The 19,389-nt window shown below is 44.7% G+C and overlaps 1 protein-coding gene across 3 annotated transcripts in view; it reads left to right on the plus strand.

The window, feature by feature from the left end:
* The window catches only part of LOC110832591 (uncharacterized), a 364,557-nt gene that overhangs the window by 42,758 nt on the left and 302,410 nt on the right, over positions 1 to 19,389 (plus strand). For all 3 annotated transcript variants that reach the window (XM_087352088.1, XM_087352091.1, XM_087352089.1), the window contains one exon: positions 16,025 to 16,074. The gene's annotated coding sequence lies outside the window, so the exon portion shown is untranslated. Of the gene's footprint in view, positions 1 to 16,024; positions 16,075 to 19,389 lie in introns of those variants that run through there.

Here is a 19,389-nt window from a genome sequence, read left to right on the forward strand (position 1 = left end):
GCATGTGGAAACATAAGAAGTGCTTAAACGGAAGGAAAGAGATCACTTGGAAATCCTGGGCGTAGATGGATTATGTTAAATAGAAGTCGAAGGAATGGCGTAGGGAATTTACTGGATTTATAAGGTAGACGGAAGAGACAGCTGACAGCCTTTTTAACGCAGTAATGAACTTTCGGATTTCATAAAAGACGAGTAATTTCTTGAGTAACTGAGCATCTGTAAGCTTCTCAGGAAAGACTGCCATCCATGCTGTTAGTTATTAATACAAACTTTATTAAGTTGACTTTCGCAGAATAATTAACATGAACTGTGTTGGGAATGTAGCATGCACGGATAAGATTGACGTGCGTACGGAATTTTGTTCCAAGATCTCGTGGGGCTAGGCGCAGATCGGTGGATGCCCTTAAAATTTCTGTCAGAGAAGGCGAATCACTATCTCGGGTAATGACCGCGTTTTTTTAACAGCAGAAAGGTTTTTGGTAGCTGAGCAACTGTCAGATTTTTCAAGGAAGAGCTAATAGTCTTTATGAACGTGGAGCCTAACTAGAGATAATTTCATTGTCATCCGGCGCACAAAAGGTAAATGTTTAACGCTGCCCCTGGGCGCGCAGCGATCCCGCATTTCGACTCTGTTATCTTACGTCTCCAGTTCATTACACGGCCAGCTGGGGGGGGGGGGGGGGCGCTGGGTTATAAATGATCATGCAGCAATGACAAGGCAAAAATGATGTGGAGAGCCGTGTCCATTGTAACTGCATTTTGGCTTAAGCTTTTCTTTTTTACGACGTCAGGTTACAGCATCTCCTGAAAGAATAAATTCACACGAGGTTTGTGTTGCTCGCTTTTGATCTGAGGTGTATTAAAGAGTAATCACTACCCACAATATTGTACACTTTTGCAAGCTGTTTAGTTCAATGACTCTCAACGTTGAACGGAATATCCAAACTGTTATTTAGTCAGATCTTTTGATGGTTAAATGGACCGCACATTCATTCCTTGCACCCGAAGAGGAACTTTTTCACCGATTCCTTTAAGGTAAAACGTGGAATACAATTTATTGAGAATGCTCTTAGAGGCGCAGTTTGGTCGTAAATATTTTAAATAAATGAAACATGTAAATTTTATGTCAGAAGCAGAGTTGGACGTTGCCCACTGTATATTTTTTTTACGTAAAAACGCCTTCGAAACGTCGTATAGGCTTACAGTGCACAGTTTTAAAATAAAATCCGTCCATTAAACTAGTAGGGATCACAGCGGCCTATATAACTTGTCGATTTGTCTGGAAACGCAAGTCTGTCCGTAGCCGAAGGAAACAGGTGTTTTGCTTTGCGTTTTGCCGGGTTTAAAATAAGTTTTGGAGTCAAGAGTCAGGGACAGAATGTTGGTTCCTTCATCACGAAAACCTCGTTCTATAAAAGACTCTTTTAAAGATTGTCATAACCATTTCAGACCTCGGAAGTTTAACTCGTACCCCCTCCCCCCAACTCTCTTGAACGATTTCAGTCGCTGAAAATAAGAGAATTCCGTACACGACGAGCATTCACCTGAAGATTGTAGTCGTGTTGACTCCCGAATTCACCGATTCGCACCAAACTTGGCATGCGTATTCCCTGAGTTTTAGAAATGGAACGTAGGAGGGTCTGAACTCCGAAAAATTGTCCTGAGGGCGATCTCGGTAGCTCGGAATTTAGGACGACAGAAGAACGGCGCTAAAAGGTTGTTTCGAAGGGGGGCAAGCAGACACAGAGGCAAAAACATCGAATTCTGTCGTGATGGATCCATAAAAGGCGTGAAATTTCTTGATTAACTGAGCGACCATTAGCTTTTCTGTAAGAACTATGTTCCAGGGAGTGAGTTGACGAAGCGGTTGGTTGGTGCGGTGTTCTGAAACGCGTGTCATTGCAAGTTGATGTCTGTATGGGTGTTTGTTAGTTAGCGTGGCTGGTTTTGTAAGGAAGCGGACAGCATTGTGGGAAAGCGTAGAGAAGGACCGTCGGAAAATAAGCACCGAGATACGAACAGGTGTGAAAAGGAACACGAAGAGAGGTAGGCTGTTTTGCGATGGTGGACGAGGAACAGTTCTGAACGCCTGAACGCGCCTTCCATGCAGCCGGAGCTCGGGGGTGACTGTCAGTTGTTGGTGTGTCATGGCTCCGCCCAGAAAACAAACAAGGCTCACTGATATGGGCGGGGAGGCTGTCCGGATGTTGTGTTACCTGTCTTCTGCTTACGTTCCTGCTTTCTTGATAATCCAATTAGTCGTAATATAAGTCTGGTGACTGCTCCGACAAACAAAGAGGGGGCTCCTTGTTGACAGACGAAGACGTTCATCTGAAGACAGCTTCAATGGCTTGCCTTACAACCGCGAACGCCTTTGAATTTAAGGAATCAGTACAGGGGCTGGAGGTTGCCAGTTCGCGATGACATGCAGGTACAAACAGGTAATTTACTTTGTACACGTGCAAGATACGACAGATGCATCTTGTGATGAGAACTATTGCATCAAAATAAACGCTCAGTGTACAGAAGATGGTCCAGGTATGTTTCGGCTATGTGGCCGGGTTGCCTAGCAACCACTTTTTGAGCACTCGTAGTTTCATATTTCACCATTAATTCCTGCTCGTGTAATATCCTTACTCGTATTGTGATCTCTGATGCTTATTCAGGAAAAAAAATCAGTTGTCGTTTTCTGTCTTTGCCAGAATTTCTTAAATGTCTGAAAAGTATTTGCCAATTTATTGCGTCGATGTCCTGAAGACGTTTTTTCTTGTGTTGTGTCATATCCGAAATTTCTGAATTTCTTCTCTTAATGTTTTCTTTAGTACATCTCATGCCCTGATGTTTAAATTCACTTGTCGTCTTATAATTTGTCAATCTACAGAGTTTCTTTTCGTCATTGAACTTGTAATTTTGTCTTATAATAACTGTGGTTTGTTGAAACAGTCCTGACTGAACGACGCGGGTCTCATAAGTTTATTTTACTAAAGAAAATGTTGATGGCAGAACGAATCCTTGTTGTGCGGAATGATTAATCCATTAATTTTAAACTCGCGTATGTGAAGTGGCACTACGGTTTCCGTGCAGGAGAAGGGGAAGGTTACCCGGTAGGTGAAATGTCGTGTCATTTTCCGAAAAGCGATCTCCAGAAATATGTGAGCAAGAACTGAAGAGAAGGGGAAGAAATCTTCTAGGACAAAGACGTCTCCTCAATTTTTGTGACATTTATTAGAACGAGTCCCTGTGACCACGCCACGGATGGGATTGTTCAAGACTGTCACACGAGAGGATGACCTTACATATACACTGTCATGTGACAAGCCTTGACCCACCCTAGAGCCAATCACAGGCCCGCGGTCCACACTGCAAGACCGTCACATGTCCAGGCAATTGGGATTCACCCTCGCTACACTTCTGTAACTGATTCGGTGATTGAGTAATTGATTTGTTCGACGAATTCTTTCAGACTGCTTAGCAGCTTACGTAGTTTTTGAGTGCTGAATTGGAAAGAAGTGGTCGTGGCCGAATTTATACCGACACCCCGACCTTTGCCCATGGAAGGTCTCGAGAAATCTTGGTTTGGATACTGGGCCCCCCGGGTTCAGATTTGAACCCGGAGCCTCCAGAATACGAAGCAGTTGACCTCGACTGAAACAGCAATGGCACGCTGTTGTATGACGCACGGAGTGCCAGTCTGTAGCGAGGCTTAACGGATAGGAAGAGGACCTCATCGCCCGGTCTTTGTTTTCCTAAGTGCGACATGGAGTGCCTTGTAAATTTATGCCGATATAAATTGTAACATTTTTGCAAGTTAATCAATTTGGAGGAACCCTTTAATCGTTAGCAACTGTGTAATTATTGCTTTGAATGCGAATGTGTCGCTAGTTCTGGCTGAAATTAGCTGAAAATTAATCCACAATTGAACGAATTTCGTATATTAACAAAATCGAGGTACGGAAGTGACTACAAATCTGTAATTATACAATTTAGTATTCGCTTTCTGTGCACGAATCCCGTTAGCGTGGATCGCGACTACATTGAGTTTATCACAGATAATATCACGTTGTTACCATGCATACAGTTAACTAAATCCATGGATTACAGTCCACGAAGAGCTAGTGGCTGCTCAGTTAGTCAGATTCTCCGTCTTTTGTGGAAGAAGACCCATTATTATGTTCACAGCCATATTCTGGACCACATCAGTACAGTCCACACCCACCCACGCAGTTTCCATGAAGATCCATTACAATATTATCCTCCCATCAACATCTTGGTCTTCCGTTTGATGTCTTCCTTCAAGTTTTTCAGCCGAAATTGTTTTCGCTACATGCTCCGGCCGTCTTGTCCTTCGTGTTTCATCGCTGTTCACATTTGTTGAAAAAAGCTTGTCTTCCGTTGCTCAGTGACTTTCAAAGAAGCCGTCAAGTCCCAGGTCCTGGGCCCTACACAGGGACATTTTGTAATTTGTTGGTTCCTCGCAGTGTTTGCCCCTTCTGACTCCCGTTGTCCTAAGCCGTCCAGCATACCCGCATCCGCCCTCCATCTCTGCAGGCCTAGTCCTCCACCTGCTGTACCTTCGACCTGAGGACGCGAAATGCTGTGGTGAGAAGATGCTCAATGAACGACACCTAATTTGTACAGTGCGCCACTGAAATGTAGTGAGTGGCCTGCTAACTGAGGAAAGGAACGTTTTCAGATGTTAAGATGTGATCGTGTGGGGTGGTCGCTCCAGTAGGTTAGTTACATTGCAATACACAATTTGAACCAACCAGTAGATTTTAACTCCTGGAAATCGGCACATTACGTATCGCCTGCCACACGGCTAGATTTCTCGCCGAGTAAACCTGGGTTCAGTCTCGGTGACTTCAAGTGAGATTCGAAATGGCACTGGAGCAGTGTTTTCCTGCGTCGATCGCCATTCCATACTCCTCATCTGTCACCGACCCACGAGGTGTGCGATAGCGGCACATCGGTCCTAGATCAGGGGCTTCGCCTCTGACCGGGAGGGTAAGGGCTTCATATTCTTGGTTTCTGTCTGTCGTTACTTTGAGGACGAAACATTAGAATTGAGCAGTGATGTCAATATAAATGTGGTATTTATGTGCATGTGTGCATGTCAGTCTGTGTTTTATGTGCATTAATAGATTATAACATGAGGTTCGTCGTAAACGAGAAAATGCTAAATCGGTTGATAAGTGTAGGCCCTAGAAATTAGTGCAGGCTTTAAAATAAATGTTGTCAGACAATGCTATGATTTGTATTCCTATTTCTGCAAGTTGCTTTGAGTTTCCAGTCCTTAAACTCTTAATCTCGCAGTGGCCCAACGAACGAGTCGCCTCTCATAATAACTTCGGACCGCCCATCGCTGGACGCCTGGCTTCAGTGCTCTTAACGTTAAATCACTGGCGGAGTGCTGGGATATAGACCAGTCTTGCTGTGACCGCTGGACTGAGGCCGAGTATTGGTCATCAATATTGGATTCTGGAGAAGACGAGAACACAAGACTCTCAGTCCCATCAAAACAGGAGACCTCGTCTGCAGAAATGTGCTCTGCTTATTGAATGCGTTCCATATTTGCTTTGGTGGCAAAGGAATTTGTGTGGAGTCACTCTCTGTTGAGGGCATAGAAAGTGTTCAGCGCCCAGTGAATATTTAACCTCGAAATTTTCGAAGGGGAGTTGACTGTGTCAAGTAAGCGTATGGCCTGTGTATTTCTTCATGGAGTTCGGTAATTCAGGAATCGATGAAGTGATGGTTCGTTAGGAACCAGTGACATTTACAGGATTTTCTAAAATTACGTTCTATTGATAATTGAAGAAAGTATTATCCACAGTCAGTGGAAAATTTCAGGGGATTTTAAAATTAAATGTCACAAGTCGACGTTTCGGAGGAACGTACATAAGCCCTGAAGGCGAAGACTGGGTTCTCCGTCACGCGGCGTCACAACCCAGACGACCAATAGCAGCATTATTTTAGTTTCGTGAATATTGAATTCCATGTAGGTAGAATGGTACATTTTGGAACAGATGTAACAAATAAAATATTAGACAAAAGATGTTCCAAGGTATACTCCTTATAATGATTAAGTTGATAACTTAATCCTGACGCAGTAGTATTAGTTACCATAGTAACGATGATAATTTTATATAAAAAACCTTCAGAAGCTGACGGTCGTGCAGCATTTTCAGAAAGTCGAAGGTTCTCAGGAACCTGTGATTGTAGCCTGAGTCTTCACACTCTGCGTCTCGAAGGTTGGTTCTGATACTCCCTTCCCATCTGCTCCTGCATTCACCGCTTGTTCACTGGGATAACATTTGTTTGAGAGTACAGAGTACAAAGCTCCTCGTGATGATTCTTCTCTCAAATATTCACAGCATCTCGTTCTCAGGCACACTCGGTCCATGACCTTCTGTTTTTAAGCAGATGGCAGGAGGGTGTAATGGGGAGGCAAAGCACGAAGAAGTGTCGGATGATTCGATGCGTTGATCTGCAGTGGCCGATGCTTTCTACGGGATGCTGGAAAGTCAGCAGATCCCGTGTCGCCGAGAGGCCATGAAGTTAGGGCGACGGGATGTGATCTATTTCACACCGTTTTGGGTCAGGACGGACGGAAGAACCTGTAATTCATAACCGTTACGGGACACAGCGAAGGAACGGGATACGGACGGACGGACGGACGGACGGACGGACGGAGGACTGTATACATGATGCTGACCGTCTCATTTTTCTTTACTCCTTCGCCCCTCATTCTTTCTTCTTACATTCCCCTATATACTCATTCCCCGAGCCCAATTCCCAATTCCAAATCAAATACGCCACCCCTCACCCCGTTTCCATTCCTCTGACTGCTTTGGTGCACCCAATTCCAGACTGACCAAGAGGTAGCAGGCTTTTTATTCTTCTTTTCTCTTGCTTCATGGAAAACTATTCTATACGGAAACCCTATCTGGGTCCAGGATGGAAGTACAGGATGTTCGAGAGGCAGCAGCATCATATCTGAGTTGTTAGATTTCTCAACAGTGACTGTTTTGCATGATTTAAGGTTAACTTCATAAAAATAAATTTGCTTAATTACTTCAAATATTTTTCTTTCCATAGCTTTTACTGACCCAACAACCCGCGTTTGTGTTTGTTTACATGTTTTCTTTTTTCCCGTTTAAGTAATCGCGCATTTGATTGGTGTTGGTCTAGTTATGGGAACTATATGCAAATGCATTGCAACCCTACCTCAAGGACGCCAAGGTCATCTGATTTAACCTGAAACTTTTGAGCTTCATATGAAGAAATGTCATTAAAACTTTAAGCCGAATTGCATAAGACGTAAAGGAGCTTACGAGACGTACTTAACAGGATTTTGACGGAAGTACACGACCGCTGAGACATCTGCCGCCTCAAGAAATCAGCACACGCAGACAACCACAGTCAGTAAAAGAATTCGTGTCTATTTTTGAAGTTCTTCGGTATCTATATAAATATCCTATACAGAGTAATGCAATATTAGGTTTCATAAATTAGGGGATATTGCCTGATCCTTGAATATGTCAAATATGATAATTTACGCTGCTCTGTTCCGATTAAAAGTCCTTTAAAATCGATACGCGTTGGAGATGTCGTGGACCGCGCAGATTGCTATCAGAAACTGAAGGTCGTCGTTGTGCGGCGTTGTTTCCAGCCGCGTTGGGGATTTCCTCCCCTGCGACCGAACTCTCCGCGTTAACCTGCTGGGTTTCCTTGAAATGTTCTAGTCTCCCTCAGACGCTGATTCGCGGCAAAACATTTTGGTCAACTCTTTGTCCGGCGGTCCGGGAGAACTTCAGCATTTCGTTTTGCAGGCGAGCTGCCGTCCGGTCTGTCGCGCAGATCGCCTCGGATAATTCGTCACTTCCCTCGTTCTTCGTGGCCGACCAACCTCTCGGCATCGGAAATCGTAACGAACTACAGCTGGTTGGCATTCTTCTTGGTTGGTTCCTCATCGTGTCCATGACATTCCTGGAATACTGCCTTAAAGTAGGCCACGACCGAACACTTTCGCGTTCTTCATAATTACCCTGATGTTGGAACAGGGAGACTGAGATCGCAGTGCTGTACCGGGAGTGACGAGGCCGTCACAGCCGTCCCTGTTCTTCGGATTCTCGCCATGAAGATGCACGCAGAGCGAAGACAGAGCCTGTTCTTATCCAAGGCACTTGATGGAGACGAGTGAATTGGCAAGTTCTGGATGCGAACCCTGAGGATGGCTGTCTTCCGGGTTGTTGTGCCGGGTAGTTTACCGACGATGAGTCGCCCTGATAGTGTAGGTACCAAGGACCTCTGAAACGTCGGTAATCTTCTACCAGACTCCCCAGCGATCCAACCGGGAAGACAGCCATCTTCAGACTCACCGCCGAGGAAACCTAAAATCCCACAGACACAAAGGCTTCTTACCCTGAAGACAATCTGTGTAATAAAGCGAGACGGCTAATGCATTACATTCATAATGCCATAATATTCGAGAAATTTGTATTCGTACAAACGGAAAGTAATGCAGATTCCATTCTCTGGGGGTCAGTAACGAAATTAAGGCTAACTGAAGCCGTTTCTGGATGACTTGAGGACGAGGCGTGTGAACGCCCTATGATTCGGGTTTGCGAGGGCAGCATTAATTCAGTGGTCAGCCGCCCCGCTATCCCCAACTGCTGCCTAGTATTCGCATTGTAATGAATTTTAATCACAAATAGCCAGTGACTGGACAGTGGCTTCTTCGCGAGCCCTTATCTTCCTCCCTGCAGCCAATATTTATTCTAATGCGTTCGTTTCCTTTTCCTTTCATGAGGAATTCCGAGAGAAAATAAGGACGTAAGAGAGGAAAAGGGGAAGCGAATGAGAAGCCAAAACGGGAACGGAAGGGGATGGCCGGGGGTTGGGCGTGGTGGTTACTGCGCCTTCGTGTTATCAGTCTGGCCGACATCACCGTCGTCACAAGTCTTCTTATTTATGGGGTGGGGGTGGGGGCCGTAAGCGCAATTGGCTTTTGTTTCAAACCACTGACTTAACTAGGAAGTACCTTCTGCGATAACTTTCAGTAACTGCGTTTTGACTCACGGATTTGTACGATCTTAAAAGCGGACAGCGATTATTTGATTTGCTGCTGTATTGGAATTCACGTCTCTTGCACTGACCTTAGTTTTGTCTCTCCGATATGAAGAGTTACACGTATTTCTAGTGGGTACATAAAGTTTCAAAATTAGTGTAACAGTAAAAGTGCCACGTCCTTTCTCTTTCTGGATAAGCCGCATTAGTTGTGGAAGATATTTCAACGTTACAGTAGGCCGTTATAGTTGCCATCTTCATTTGTTTCTCTGAAGCACTGTAAAACCTTCAACACTCGACGTCGCTTACTCCCGGAAACGGATGTAGTTTAAGCGTCCATCACTGTGTAGAGTCGTACCTCCTGTGATCGGTCAGAAGGGCGTACTGTCTCACACATGTCATGTACATATAAGCGCTGTCGGGGGAAAAGATGGGAAAGAGATGTTAATTGCTAGGCGTCGCGCCACGTGGTTTCATAACAAGGCCAACACAGACATTTTTTTACGAAGTTTATTAAGCGAACGAGCTTCCACTGTAGTGGTTGATTTCAGGAAGACGTTTCTCTGTGCCTGGTAGCCCTCAACTGACCGTGTTCGGCGTGTTTACGACGGCTTGACCCGTCATGTTGCGTTTAACTCAGAGAATCTCGACCCCGACCAGCGCAGTTGCAGTTAGCGCCTGTAACTATGCCACCCGTCTTGCTCCCCCGTCCACATTCGTTGCTTCCTGTAGTCGCTCTGTGCCGAAATTCATAAACGACTAGCCGACTTGAAAGAATTACGTTTTGGATAAGAATTCGCTTGGTCTTTTGTCGTATCTCTCAGGTATATTTGGTAAATACCAAATACAGCCATTTTCTGGACTTCTGACAAAGTTTCTGAATTCATCAGAACGATTGTACTCTGGAAGTTTTTAAATTTATTTATTTGTTCTGAAAGACACAGGAGGCGACGTTTGTCAACGTGTACGAATGTTTCAAAGAAAATTATTACGAATTCAAAGGAATTCGACTCACGCCCTGATTTACCTCAATAATCTCGAGAGAAATTTTAAGAGTAGCTTTTTTACGCCTGGCTCTCGGGATGAATGTGTCTGAAATTTGTTTTACGTTACAGTCGATCAGAAGAGAAGTCACGTTATAAGAAATTAAGTTTGAAATTCTACCTCTCACTGATTTTTTTTGGATTTACATCAGAAACGTGTATGTGGTACTCTCAGAACTACTCATCGACGTGTTAATAATTTTTGGCTCACCGAAACTTGCAATGACGTAACTTAAATCAAATCTTCCGCATGAAAGTGGGTCGTCACGAGTTGCTGTATCAAACGCCCGGCCTTTCCGCTGACTCCGTACAGCTAAGTTTTTTTTTGTGTGTGTGTAGAATGGTGCATGGCGGCCGAAATATTTTGTTGTTGTTTCAGTTTTGGACGCAGAGAAATATTCGCGAACGACCGGTCCGTTGAAAACGTAGCCCTCCATAGAAGGAGTGCCAGCGCTGTTTCTCTGGCTTCGTACCCTGGGACGCAACCCACCATCCCTCAAGAACCCACGTGGTAGTGTCCACTCGCTCGGCTAGTTGCTATGTGCGGGAGCGTCGCACTGTCTGATTAGAAATCCAGCAAAAGCGAGCGAACCAACTCTGCGAGATAAATACCTGCAATCTTTCCCTAGACTGGCGAGATAGATTGGGGTGTGCCTTATTTCCCACCCTTACTTCGCCCGCCACCCCCTTCTCCTCCTGCCACCACCTTACAATTCATCACTTCGCCTACGCTCCCTTCATCTGCCTGTGCTGCACTTTCACTCGTAAACAAACTTTGCTGAACATCAGCAGAGACGAAACGAAGTCATTAAATATTCTAGGAGAAACGCATACATGATGCGATATTCCTAAATGAATTGTTTCTTTGTTTACATCTCTCATGGAAGGTACCAGGTCTCCGCAGTTGTGGATGGGGAGAATGCCTCTGGACATGAATGCGTTGAATAGCAATCACATGGTCGACAATGGGTGGTTCTCTGTATTTGGGGAAGGGCTTGGGACGGGTTCTGCGAGCACAGAAATTAACGCAACTTTAGTATTCTGTGGCGATAAGAAAGTTTTTTATGGTCTCCTTATGGCGCCGTGTGGTCTTGTAGGTGATTACCCGAAACTTCACAGAGACGTATCGCCTCTTTCTATCCTGAACATGAAGGCGACAACTTCATCACTCTACGGCTGTTGAGGTTAGGTTCCGCAAAAACAGCCGTGTGAACTACGAACCAGAGGTTCGACAAGTGTGGTTTGCGGACCACTGGTCCGTGAGTTTCACTCACGTGGTCCACTTTGAAGTTCTTTTAACTCAGCAGATGCATGCATCGCATCCAAGGGGGTGGTTTCTTTGGTGCCTTAATCTCGTGCTGTCTCCTTCCTTCGAAGCGCGCCGTTTCAGAGGTAAGGACTTTGCTACATGTTACGTTATTTCAGAGTTTTCTACGAGGTCCGATCCCATATGCATTGCGCGCAAGCGAGCATAAAAGCGTGTATTGTATAGTACAGATTATTGAACTGGGCATCTTTTCCCAGTTTTGCAGTGTTCGGGTTGGCTGCAGAGGGCGAAGGATAATCTCGCCGTCAGAGAACGCGCAGGGCGACTGCGTTATCGATATAGTCGTCTTCCTGGTGCTTTGGACCACAGATCAGTGCAGGCGACTGCAGTCTGTAATTGCGTTGTTCTGACAGGAGGGTGTGATGAGGTATTTTTGCCGGGCACTGTACGATTCGCTCGTGGTTTTATTTTCTGGGCTTGTGGCGGGTGCAACCCCCCGGAACGTATTATACTGTATGTGGGGTAATATAAATGGGCCCCCGCACATTGCGGTTCAGACCTTTACTAATAGCGGCATTAAGAATTCCGCTCGCAAGCCCTCCGTCTCGTTCTTCTGCGCCCAGCCCCAGTCCTTGATTAAGCTTATTACGAGGTGCTCGGGAAAATGCAGTAGATTAATAACATAAATTGCCGCAGAGAAAACGCGGGCGTGATTCTGGCGCCTGACACATAAACAAAAGCTGTCTCTCCGAAAGGTAGGAAAGGACCTGCTCGTCATTCATTATTAGATTCTAGGCCGTCTGCAATGTGAAGAACAGCACAGTTCTACGTCTCTGCGTCGCCTGCACGAGGGCCATGTCCTCCTTCAACGTAAAAGCGTTTGAAGGGAATCAACGTGACCAGAACAGCGCACAATCGTTTCTGCTAATCACAGAGAAAGGAAAAGAAAGCGCCTACCCAGCGTCGCGGCAGAGCGATTCGAATTTATAGCGGTTAGAACGCTGGCCTTGTAATCCTGGGGTCTCGGGTTCGATTCCCGGCGGTGCCCGAATTTATAACTTGTGTTGGGCAAGGCCGTGGTCTAGGCAACACGGAGTTTTCCTCCGTGGCATCCCAACAATTACTCCATTCACACACAGAAGAAGGCAATGGCAAACCACTTCTGGATCATCTGCCAAGAACGTATATGAACAGGTCCCAGTCCGAGAAAAGGATGGAAGGATCCTGTTCATATGGACCTGTCGGCAGACAGAACACTAAATAAATAAATAATAAATATGCCGGAGGCCCTGAGTTCAGATCTCTGGCCGGAGACCGGCTATCATACCCGAGGCTTCTCTCAGTGCCTTGTATTAGGCCTTGAGTCAATAATTCTGTACCATTAATTATCCCGTTGCTCGCCACGTCAGTCTGTCCTTCGTCAATTCAAAACGCCGTGGTTGAACAAACCAAGCACAGAGAGCTTAATAAGCGCCTACTTCGTATGTGTATTTGTTCACGAGCTTCTCGATGTGCTTAGCCACTGTCAGTTTTGTTATAAAATACCCTTTTCAGTGGAGTCAGTACTAGTAATATCGTGCGTAACAGTCCTAATGTAGCTGCTTGCAGAAACATGGCGAGGGCAGCCAAGCTCAGCGGGACGTGAGGCGGATTCTGTAACTCTGCTGCCCCTGTATCGAGGTTACTTGCTCTGTGGGTCATTATAACTGAACGGCCGACTGGTGACATGTTTCTCGGAACACCGCCAGTGACCTTTCATCGTACACGCCAACTCTCGGCGTTTCTCCTTTTGCTAATGTGTTTACAAGAACGTGATCTCTTCTTACTTTTAGGTAACATTTCTCTTCCTGCAGATTTTGTTTCGAGAGGCTTTAAGAACCGAACAGCAATGCGGTCGGGTGTCTGTAGATGCCTGAGGAAGAAATATTAAATGAAAGTAAACGGAACAATCGCGTGTACATTACAAAATGTTTGCTTACTTAGACACAAATATTTGTGCGTAATGGTGGCAGGTGCCGGCATACGGCAGAGTTTCCGTAGAAAATGATTTGACATCTTCTGCGTAGTGACCACAAATGAAAGCCAGATTAACTCACTTAGTAAAAATACAAATTACACACTAGATCCACAAAGATCTAGACGTAACCTCACAGTGCGGGTACTTCCTTGAAAAGTACTCAGTCGGCAACAAAGTATCCTGCTTTACCTTCTTCACAGAATGACGCTGATGACTTCAGCCACTTTAATCTAGTCTCCAGATTCATTTCATATTTATCGAAGATACATTTTATTATTCTGTCTTGTCTACGTGTAGGTTTCTCAGGCGTCGTCCTCTCTTGAGTTCCTGAACAAAACTTTATGTGCATTTCTCATTTCTTCTACGAAGCGTATTCTGCACCCGCGATCCAGGGGACGCGCGGAACCTTGACAAAGGGCCCACCGCAGATGAACATGTACGTTCATTAATAAGAATACAGTTTGCAGACTTGAGTTTTGTTTGTTACGCGAAGATATTTTCCGGTGTAAAAGCATTTCCCTGTTCTGTGACATGAATACATGGCCTGAAATATTTGCTGCCTTCCTCAGTTGCCCGGTTGAACACATTACTCTGTAAAAAATGTTGTACCTCAGCCTTGACCTTTGCACTTCCCTTGGGTCGACATTCACACCCAAACAAATGCTGTATTTTTTTGTATATTCGTTGCGTTTTCTGAATACGAATGTTGGAAAACATTCCTGGTTTTTTTCCCGAAAGTTAAAGAAAATTGTCTTTGATTTTGTTCTACGATCTGGTGACGGACGAAACATGAACGTTTCTGCAAACGTTCTTCGCGATTTTCATCTCATTTAACAGGTCTAACACGCGTAGCTGAACAAATCTATTAGAGATTTAAATTAGGTACGGATTTGAAAACTGTTGAGCAAGGGATTAGTCGGTGACGAAGACAGATTGCTGTGTCCTGCTCTCTGCAGCAGTAAGCATTCAAAGGACATTTCTGTATCGCCTCTTTGCCGGGGCAACATATGAGATGTTCATTAGCCAGCGGCGGTCCTGCCTGCGCACGACAGGTAGTTTTAAGGACAAGCAATATGTGTTGCTTCAGAGAGCGAAGAAACATGACCTTTATGTGTCATAAAAGAATATTACAAAAAGGAAGTTTTGCTCCGAATGGCGAAGGGCCCATAGAGAAAGATACACTCACCTTCAAAACTAACGACCCACGAAAGAGCGGAAACTAGGAGGGCGTTTGAAACTGTTTCTGTAACTGCGTCTGGTAGCTTAAGAGTGTTTGCAGTGCAGGAATGTGCGAATAAGTTTCAGTAGGCTCATCTGTGAGAAGCCGGTGCGAGTTTGAATATTGCACGGAAAATTAAACTTTCTGAAAACCGCAGAAAATCTTGATGTGTGAACTTAGGATCCGCTTTGTTGCAGAATGCTGAAAGTAGACGCAAATTTAATTTGCCTCATCGGTTTATGTTGGCAGCGCTGTAGAAGATTCCGCGAGGGCCCACACGAATCATTCCTCATTTTTACCTGGTCACTGGATGCTATTTGTAAGCAGTGGTAATGCTGTATCTACCACGTTCAGAAACATGATCGTACATCGATGCCATTACATTATTTCGTACTCTGTGCAACGCATAAAACTTCGTAACGATTCGAAGAAAACTGTAGGGACATTCGTTGTTTCACGCTGTGTATGGATAAACCAGCGCGAGTGCAGTTTTAGGGAAATTGTTTTTGGCAGCGTCGCGAGTTCATGGTCACGGGACGCAGCATTTAAGCAGCCCGCATCTTTTAGGATCCAATATAGATCATCTAGATATGTCACTTAGAGAAACTTTATGAAGCACAATGAGGGACGATTATACAGTAATTCGGATGATGCCCTACTGCGGGGCGGACATGGTCGATAACGTTCACGACGTGTTTTGAAACGATACGGGCTGCGATACTGAGGCATTTAGGTGAGAGCCCGCAACTCCTCCTTAGCTTCATTAAATTCGAACGGAGACAGAAGAAAGTAATTATAAATTGATAATTGTACGACGTATAATATTGTCAGAATCCGAGCCTGATCCAGTAAGTATGGACAAGTTTCTCCAATTCCTTATTTGTCTTTGTATTCTGATTTTTTCGGAGTCTTTGTTTACTTTATTTTTCTACTGTTTTGCCACCCTTGGTTTATATTATTATTATTATTATTATTATTATTACCACCACCACCACCACCACCACCATCAGCCGCTAATGTTGTCTGCTGGGACTTGGATATATTTGAAACAAAAGTTGTTACACTTAATCACATTCTATAATAGTCTAATTTACTTCATTTATTTAAATTATTATTGCAAATTACTAATGTACTTAGTAGCAGTTTTTCTTTGTATATTAACAGCCTCTACACTCAATTATTTTTATATTCTCTTTGTTGTTACTTTTCTCTATTCCTTTTGTGTTCTTGTGCTCATCTATTGTGTTGTATCTGTAATTGTCCTTCTGTCTGTTGATAGAGAACATTAATAATAAAGTATTTAATTAAATTATTATTATTATTATGTTACTAAGGTGTGCCAACGGCTAACAGATGAATTCCGTATTTATGAAATCGGAGCCTAGGCTATTTATTTATATTTATTGTTGCAGACTAAAGCAGTTGATTCAGCAGCAAGTGGACGTCTCCAACTGCAATCAAGGTAAGAAAATATTTTGTGCCTGCGAATCTTTTGTTATTGCTAACAAACCTTTACTCGCCGTCTTCCGTGTAGGCCTAAGTGAGTTAGTTCGTACCTCGATCCTGGAGGCAGCAAGCGCCTCTGAAAATTCAGCCATTTTCTACAGGACTGCACAAAGTGTTACACCAGAAGGCTAGGTTATCTTCATTCTCATCACCTTGAGAACCTGAAATCTTACTAATGTGCTCATCTGTTTCTAGGGTGCAGTGTGAAATTTAATAATAATAATAATAATAATTTAAAAATGTGGATGCTGAATTTAAGTTAGTGCCCCGGACGGACTGATTGGAAAGCAACGAGACGAGATTTTCACCTTTGCGTGCCATCATAACGCAGATTAAGAGGAAGCATCTTCATCGAAGTCAAAGGTCGTCCTTTTGGGTGCATCTAAAGTCTCTTTTAAGCCTCTCTCTCCACGCTAAAGAACGTTTCTGACTCCATGGAGTGAAGTCTGTTTTGAAAAACTAACAATCTCTCGCCTTGTCAATAGATTCTTATGGCAGGGTCGCTTTGCTTTGGGCGTTGATCTTTCAGCTGGAACCAGTGACGTGATAAGTTTGTGTGGCGGGTGACCTACACGTGGGCGAGTTTCCGGAGCAGGACCGGTTGTGTCATGGCCTCTTCGTGGGAGATTCGACACATTGTCTAGGATTTCCTCGCCTGGGTATCTCCAGTGTTTTCCAGGCGCAGAGAAATGTCTGTTGTTGTCACATTTTGTCTGGAGAACTTGAAGAATTTTGGTAAAACACCCGAGTATCAGATTTCAGATAAATCCGTTCAGCCTCTCTCGAGTTAAGTTCGTACTGACGGACAGACTGAGAGAAAAAACTTGCTTCGCGGTCTTCAAGCGGGAGTTAAAATAGTACCAGAAACTGAACCACATTCAGGGCGACACGAGGCAAGAACCGGTTCAGAGTTGAAGCGTAAAGCCACCCGAGATGCTGACCCGTAACACTGAACGGAAGTGAAACTTGGTACATGGATTAGAGGCCTTCTTAAGAAGCTGATCGTCGCTTAGCCAGCCAGCCAGTCAGTTATTTTCAGTAAAACATGGTGCGTTATTGCATTGTGCGTTTGTGGTGTGTGGAGCGGCGTTTTCGCTCAGAGTTGAATTCTAGCAGGAACTCCACTTTCAAGGTCCTCAGAACTCCCGATCCGCGCCATTCATGTTTTCGTGACCACAGCCTTCAGAATGAATGTTCCACGACAGTCCATCGGCACACAAATTATCCGCACAGTTAGCTGAAAACTCTGACGTCCACTCGGAGATCAAGCCCCTGTCTTAGGACCGATGTGCCGCTTGGTCAGGTGTGTCGCACACTTCGTGGACCGGTGATAGATGAGGAGTATGGAACATTGCTGAAATGATGATTAACAGACGAAGATACAAGACTTCAGAGAAGAACCTGTTCCATTGTCGCGTCGTCCACTAGGCTCCCAGGTTTGAATCTAGCAGTCTGATATAACCACGATCTTGTAGGAAGATCTGTTTTGTATAAAATCGATATTTTAATTCGAGTCTATGTACGTGGCTGGTTATATCGAACAAAAATTAAATTAGCACAGAAGATTGATGTTTTCTGGGTTTCTACGCCATGTAGTCTGGTAGAAGTACACCGACGTTTCAGAGGTCCGTGCTACCTCCGTCATCGCCCTGATGACGGAGGCAGCACGGACCTCTGAAACGTTGGTAAACATCGACCAGACTCCACAGCGCAACAACCCAGAAGACAGAAATCTTCATACTCTGATGACGGAGGCAGCACGGACCTCTGAAACGTTGGTGGACATCGACCAGACTACACAGCGCAACAACCCAGAAGACAGAAATCTTCAGACTCACTGCCGTGAAAACCTCAAATCCAACAAATTAGCACAGCTTTTAGTGTAGACCCCTATACAAAATTTAATCGAAATCCTTTCAGTAGTTTCGAGTACGTAACATGGGGACACAGGACAGATGTTCCCTCTGTGCGTTCACTTTTTGTGTTCTGCGTAAAGAACGCCTTGCAGCACGAGATCCTTACGATTTAATATCCGTCGTAGTAGTTGAGGCCAAACCACTGTCCTGCAGTGGAGATTACGCTTTAACTGCAAACGCTGTGTTGAACGAATGGCGTGGGAAATGATCGTGAATGTTCAGTGGGGAGTAATTTGCCTGCAGGTACTGTGGAGTGCCAAGGATCGCCTCAGAAGGAAAACCCGATGACCCAGACAGGATTCGAACTGCGTACTTCACGATTAAAAACCTTGAACGTTGTAGAAACTGAAAATGGCGATCTTGTGGGTTCTACTAGGCCAATGTTCTGGCGCCACAAGAACCAGGCGGGCCTACTACAATGGCTCTGCTAGTTGTGGGAAGTTGATTTTGTTTGTGTTTCGTCAAAACGTCGAACATTCTAATACGAGGAACGCCCGAGTGAGGCTTCTTAGAGGAATGAGCGCTGAACCACGGAAGCACAGTGGGAAGCATGTCGGGAATCCCCCACCTGCAGATAAGAAGACGCGGTAGGAACGCGATGTAATCATAAGCTCCGGTTTCAAAGTGGCCCTGCTCGAGGGAAGGTCGGTCGCTACAAGCTGACCCACCACTTTCTCCACAGGGTGCCGCTAACACCTGTTTCTCCTTTGCCGCCTGCCTTCTTTTTGGTTTGGCGGTTTCATCCCAGCTTTTTCTGTAATCCGATGTCAGGAAATGATTTTTTATATCTCCGACGCTGTTCAGAAATTCCACGTAAACAGCGAAGCCCTCGGTGTACGAGGAACTGCTTTGATAAAATATGTTCATATTCAGTAATTCGCTGCAAGTTGGAATAATTTGAGGTGTCGTTATGACGTGTCAGGTAAGAGTCAAGAATTCCTCATAGGACATTTCCTGTCGAGGCACTCAGGATGATTTGAGTTCTCTTATTTCAAAGACTGTCCCTTGACTTATTTCGCACTTAACACTAGGCCGAGAGTCTGAAGGCTGCCGAATGCAACAACTTTTTTTTATTATTATTTCCTTTCCCGCCTCAAAGTCACTCAAAAAATGTAAAATTTGAGGTTTTCACACCTCTGAAACGTTGGTTAACATCGACCAGACTACACAGCGCAACAACACAGAAGACATAAATCTTCATACTCATCGCCCTGATGACGGAGGCAGTATGACCTCTGAAGCGTTGGTTAACATCGACCAGACTACACAGCGCAACAACCCAGAAGACAGAAATCTTCATTGCCCTGATGACGGAGGCAGTATGACCTCCGAAACGTTGGTAAACATCGACCAGA

This window comes from Zootermopsis nevadensis, unplaced genomic scaffold (assembly GCF_977971745.1).
Source record: "Zootermopsis nevadensis isolate Lab colony 2312 unplaced genomic scaffold, Znev_1.0 Znev_ptg000020l, whole genome shotgun sequence".
Taxonomy (NCBI): Eukaryota; Metazoa; Arthropoda; class Insecta; order Blattodea; family Termopsidae; genus Zootermopsis; species Zootermopsis nevadensis.